A 6,845-nucleotide genomic window follows, 5' to 3' on the forward strand; every position below is an offset into this window, starting at 1 on the left:
GGATGCCCCAGCTAGAAAGGCAAAGAAGTCCGTCCAGCGAAAATACACAGCGGGAGGAGTGGTAGCGGTGACATGATCACTTCCGCTGCTCCTCCCTCTCGGCACTGGATGCTCATAAACATCGGGGTTTGGAGGCTTATGAGCATCAAGGGTGGAAATCATAGTATTGTGCCCTAACTGCAGTTTGATTGGTGCAGCCCATTTTACCATCTCAGGATTCATTCTGCTGTATTCATCGATGCAACCTGCACCTGCAAAGAACTCCCTTTGCTTGACCCACCTGACAGCCCCCAAATGAGAAGCCTAAAGAGAGGAGATCCTGAGGATGCCTTATATTGCTGCATAATAGTTAGCCAATCCGATTGTTCAAGGAGTTGATGGTCCTTGAAATTGCTTTCTGATTGTTCCTTCGGTGTCTGCCAGCCAGCTGGCATACGCAGCCAAAGGCCTCCTCACTGCAGAAATGCTTTGGTGCTTCAAAATGTGCTGTCGAGTTGGTGGCAAGTTCCAAGGGAAGGAAAAGAAAAGAGGCAGAATAGGGAGAAACCAACTGAAATTTAGTCATCGAATGAAACAGAATGTCAATGTAGTGCTCTGACCAGGTGGAACAGTTTAGAACCTCTTATTATTAGGGGCTGGAGCAAGACGCCACCCGTAAGACTACTTTACAGTTTCAGTTTCAGAAGAGAAACTTTCAGTTTCTCTATGGTGCTACCAGCATTTAACAGCATGTTTGCTGCCCAACAAATAAAGTGAGTAGTTTTACTTTGGAATTTTTGTTGTTCAGTCGTTCAGTCATGTCTGACTCTTCGTGACTCCATGGACCATAGCACGCCAGGCCTTCCTGTATTAATGTACAAAAAGAGCATCAGCTTCTGAATGAGCCAGTCACAAGAACGCACCTCAGGCCTCTTCTGAACACATGAAGGAGCCTCTGAGAATATGTAGGCCAGCTCTCCCCCCCTTGATGGTGTGGCAGCACACACGAGCTCGCGTGTCATCCTATGAGCCTCGAGGCGGGACCTTCGTCACCGTAGCATTTCCAACAGGAACCCGTGATCAGTTTGAGCAGGAACTGAATGCCGATCATGTTTCTGACTAGGCCCAAGCCCCACCATGGGAAAGAAAGCATGGAGAGGGGGGAGCCAAGATTAAGCCCTGGGTCAAATTAAGTCCTCTTCTCACCACAAATGATTTCTGCCATTCCTTCCACAATCCTCGTACCGACCATTTCTTCTCTCAACAAAAGCTGCTCCTAGAAGCAGCCATCGCTACCTGGTTGCTCAAGGAGCTGCTTAGCCAAAGTGGCAAGTAAAAGCCATTGTTGCCCGCCCTCTGTCTAGACGGCAGCGGGGTGGAGTCACCACATATAGCGGTGGTGGTTAATCTAATAGAAAGACAAACGAGGGCCCACTGGTCAGCATGCGACCGAGCTGGTGGTAACATTCAGGACCATGTTACGTGCACATTTCTGCCTATAAAACACCTGTTAACAGCATAGGCTAGGCCGGCAGCCTCTAAGATAGGATTGGGCAACTTGTGGCCTTCCAGATGTTTTGGCCCACAACTCCCATCAGCCCTAGCCAAGGCAGTCAATGGGGAGGGATCATGGGAGTTGTGGGCCTCCAGATATCTTGGCTTACAAGTCACAGTGGAGGTTGATGGCGCCGATTTCGGTGAGGCTGTAAATCCATTCTGGGTTTCAGTCCGAACCAGCCAGAGCTCTAACGCTGTCCAATGTGCTGAACCCTAGCCCCAAAACAGTTTCAGCACCTTGGATAACTCCTTTAGAGTTCTGATTGGTTTTGAATAAAACCTGGAGTGGATTCGCAACCCCACTGAAATCAGAGCCACCGCTTTCCACTGACAAGTTGCCCACCTCTATCCTAAAGTCTTCCCAGCCCAAAACCAACATTGGCTTTCTCAAATGCTTATATTTTTCCCTGCAATCTGAAAACTGTGACAAGAAACAGAGAACTCTGTCATTGATTTAATAGCCCTCTTTTTGACCTTATTATTCTATCCCTACCCCCCCCCCCGGTAATTCTATGCAGGTCTAAGGTGAGCTTGTTACATCACAATTTGTTGTCATGGAAATATGTTTAAACTCTGTGTAATCACTGTTTTATTCATACAATGAGAAAAACAGATGACCACTAGAATGTGGTGGTGGGGAATCTATCATTTTTTTTAAAATGACAACTTTCCATCAATTCAAGGGAAAGAAAAAAGAGATTGGATTATTTGATTACTGAATGTAGCAGATTGTTCTTTCTGCTTCTGCCTAGCTGGAGGGTTTCCATTCTGTAATATAGTGTGTTGTGGCATCGGCTTCTACAGATTATGTTTTAATGATTTACGGTAACCTCACAACTCTTGAGAACTGAGTGTGCTCACGTGGCTTTGAAATGGTCTGCTCTGAGGACACCAATGGACCTGATCCTGTAGGCTGCTCTAGCACATACACTGCCCTCACCCCTATGGCCATGCTGGCTAGAAATGATGAAAATTGCAGTCCAGCACATCTGGAGGCTACCAAATTGGGACAGGCTGCCCTAGCATCAGAAACTAGAGATCACAGCAGTCACTGAAATACTAGTTAAGGAAGTAAGAATTATCATGCCAGATTCGACCAAAGGTCCATTTAGCCTAGCATTTTGTTGCCAACAGAGGCCAGGCAGATGTTACAAGACTGGCATGAGGATAATAGCTGTACTCTTGTTTTTCTTATTCCTGCTATCTTGGTTTTCAGAGAGAGACTTCCTTATTGCATTGGGGGCGGGAGCAATCCTATGGTCTCGGGAGAGCATCCCAAGGACTAAAGGATTCTTCGCAGTCCCCCCTCCAAGGCCATAGATACTGTTATGACCTTGGAAGGTGGGGACTTCAGTATCCGATCCCTCCCCCCCTCGCAGTTGCCACAGAGAGAACCACGCCAGCTGCTTCCAGAGGTCGCAAAAGCAGCCTTGGAGGCCCTTGGAGATGTCGATAAAGGCAGTGTTCCAGAAGGTGGGAAGGGGAGGGGAACTGCCAGGATACAAAGAATCTAGTGGCCTCTCCACACTGAAGTCCTGGAGCCTGCTAGATGGGCTCAAGGGCCCATCTAAAGAAAAAAACCCAAGCCATGGCAGATGGAGAGGCAAAAACCATGCTGGAAACACTTCAGCAGAATACTGGATACATGGAAGCCTCAGAATTTGGAGGCTTCCATCTCACAAGGGTGCCCTTAGCTATTGTGGCTAATCTTCCTCCATGAATTTGCCTAGTCCCTCTATGATAGCATCTTCTGGCCAGTGACTGGTACATATGTTGGCATCTAAAAGGTATTACACCTGCCTTTAAAGACCTGCACTGGCTGCCAGTTGCTTTCTGGGTGCAACTCAAGGTGCTGCTTTTAACTGTTAGGGTGCAATCCTATGCATGTTTCAGCAGAAAAAAGTCCTACAACTCCCCTTCATGAATCACTGCCTTGTTGTGGCGAAGGGGCTTGCGTAACTCAGTGAAGCCATAAGCTATGCCGTGCAGGGCCACCCAAGACGGACAGGTCATGGCGGAGAGTTCTGACAAAATGTGGTCCACTGGAGAAGGAAATGGCAACCCACTCCAGTATTCTTGCCAAGAAAACCCCATGGAACGTATCACAAGGCTAAAAGAGATGATGCCGGAAGATGAGCCCCTCAGGTCGGAAGGTGTCCAATATACTACTGGGGAAGAGCAGAGGGAATTTCCAAGTAGCACCAGAAAGAGTGAAGCGGCTGGGCCAAAGCCGAAAGGACACTCAGCTGTGGATGTGTCTGGTGGTGAAAGAAAATCCGATGCTGTAAAGAACAATATTGTTTAGGAACCTGGAATGTAAGATCAATGAATCAAGGTAAGCTGGAGGTGGTCAAACGTGAGATGGCAAGATTGAACATTGACATCTTGGGAATCAGCGAACTAAAATGGACAAGCATGGGCGAAGTTAATTCAACTTGACCACTGTATCTACTATTGTGGGCAAGAATCCCTTAGAAGAAATGGAGTAGCACTCATAGTCAATAAAAGGGTGGGAAAAGCAGTTGTTGTTGTTCAGTCGTTCAGTCGTGTCCGACTCTTTGTGACCCCATGGACCATAGCACACCAGGCCTTCCTGTCCTGTGCTCTCTCCCGGAGCGTGCTCAAGTTCATATTCATTGCATCGGTGATGCTATCTAGCCATCTCATCCTCTGCCGTCCCCTTCTCCTTTTGCCTTCAGTCTTTCCCAGCATCAGGGTCTTTTCCAGAGAGTTTTCTCTTCGCATTAGGTGGCCAAAATATTTGAGCTTCAGCTTCAGTATCTGTCCTTCCAATGAGCACTCAGGGTTGATTTCCTTTAGGATTGGGTACAATCTCAAAAATGATAGAATGATCTCAGTACGAATCCAAGGCAAACCATTCAATATCACAGTATTCAAGTCTATGCCCCAACCACTGAGGCCGAAGAAGCTGAGGTTGATCGGTTCTATGAAGACCTACAACACCTTCTAGAACTAACACCAAAAAAAGATGTCCTCTTCATCATAGAGGATTGGAATGCTAAAGTAGAAAGTCAAGAAATCACCGGGATAACAGGCAAGCATGGCCTTGGTGTACAAAATGAAGCAGGACAAAGGCTAATAGAGTTTTGCCAAGAGAACATGCTGATCATAGCAAACACTCTTTTCCAACAGCACAAGAGGCGACTCTACACATGGACGTCACCAGGTGGTTAATATTGAAATCAGATTATGTACTTTGCAGCCAAAGATGGAGAAGCTCTATACAGTCAGTAAAAGCAAGACCTGGAGCTGACTGTGGCTCAGATCATGAGCTTCTTATTGCAACATTTCAGCTTAAATTGAATGTGGGGAAAACCACTAAACCATTCAGGTATGACCTAAATCATATCCCTGATGAATATACAGTGGAAGTGAGGAATAGATTTAAGGGATTAGACCTGATAGACAGAGTGCCTGAGGAACTATGGACGGAGGTCTGTAACATTGTTCAGGAGGCAGCAACTCAATCCATCCCAAAGAAAAAGAAGTGCAAGAAAGCAAAGTGGCTGTCTGATGAGGCTTTACAAGTAGCTGAGGAAAGAAGGGAAGCGAAAAGCAAGGGAGAAAGGGGAAGATATACCCAACTGAATGCAGAGTTCCAGAGAATAGCAAGGAGAGGCAAGAAGGCCTTCTTAAATGAACAATGCAAAGAAATTAAGGAAAAAATAGAATGGGAAAGAGTAGAGATCTCTTCAAGATCTCTACTCAAGGAGATCTCAAGGGAACATTTTGTGCAAAGACGGGCATGATAAAGGACAAAGAAGGCAGGGACCTAAAAGAAGCAGATGGGATTAAGGAGAAGTGGAAAGAATACACAGAAGAACTATACAGGAAAGATCTTAATGTCCCCGATAGCCATGATAGCCATGGTCACTGAACTTGAGCTGGACATCCTAGACAGTGAAGTCAAGTGGGCCTTAGGAAGCATTACTAACAGCAAAGCTAGCGGAGATGACAGTATTCCAGCTGAGCTATTTAAAATCCTAAAAGATGATGCTGTTAAAGTGCTGCACTCAATATGCCAACAAATCTGGAACACTCAACAGTGGCCACAAGACTGGAAAAGGTCAGTTTACATTCCAGTTCCAAAGAAGGGCAACACCAAAGGGTGTTCAAACTACCGCACAATTGCGCTCATTTCACATGCCAGCAAGGTGATGCTCAAAATCCTACAAGCTAGGCTTCAGCAGTATGTGAACCAAGAACTACTGGAAGTACAAGCTGGGTTTTGAAGAGGCAGAGGAACTAGAGATCAAATCGCCAACATTCGCTGGATCATGGAGAAAGCAAGAGAATTCCAGAAAAATGTCTATTTCTGCTTCATTGACTGTGCTAAAGCCTTTGATTGTGTGGATCACAATAAACTGTGGCAAATTTTTAAAGAGATGGGAGTACCAGACCACCTTACCTGTCTCCTGAGAAACCTGTACGAGGGTCAAGAAGCAACAGTAAGAACCGGACATGGAACAACCGATTAGTTCAAAATTGGATGAGTACGACAAGGCTGTATATTGTCACCCTGCGTATTTAAGTTATATGCAGAGTACATCATGAGAAACGCCAGTTTGGATGAATCACAGGTTGGAATTAAGATTGCCGGGAGAATGATCAACAACCTCAGATATGCAGATGATACCACCCTAATGGCAGAAAGTGAAGAAGATCTAAAGAGCCTTTTGTTGAGGGTGAAAGTGGAGAGTGCAAAAGCTGGTTTGAAACTCAACATTAACAAAACGAAGATCATGGCATCTGGCCCCATCACTTCTTGGCATATGGAAGGGGAAGAAATGGAAGCAGTGACAGATTTTACTTTCTTGGGCTCCAAGATCACTGCAGACAGTGACTGTAGCCATGAAATTAAAAGACCCTTGCTCCTTGGGAGGAAAGCTATGACAACCCTAGACAGCATAGTAAGAAGCAGAGACATCACCTTGCCAACAAAGGTCCGTATAATCAAAGCTATGGTTTCCCCAGTAGTAACATATGGCTGTGAGAGCTGGACTATAAGGAAGGCTGAGCGCCGAAGCATTGATGCTTTCGAACTGTGGTGCTGGAGAAGACTCTTACGAGTCCCCTGGACTGCAAGGAGGTCAAATTGGTCGATCCTAAACGAAATCAAGCCTGAGTGTTCATTGGAAGGACAGATACTGAAGCTGAAGCTCAAATATTTTGGCCACCTAATGCAAAAAGAAAATTCACTGGAAAAGACCCTGATGCTGGGAAAGATTGAAGGCAAAAGGAGAAGGGGACGGTAGAGGATGAGATGGTTAGATAGCATCACCAATGCA

The sequence above is a fragment of the Heloderma suspectum genome, chromosome 3 (genome assembly GCF_057233095.1).
Source record: "Heloderma suspectum isolate Gila_16-S chromosome 3, 16-S_ref, whole genome shotgun sequence".
In the NCBI taxonomy this organism is placed as follows: Eukaryota; Metazoa; Chordata; class Lepidosauria; order Squamata; family Helodermatidae; genus Heloderma; species Heloderma suspectum.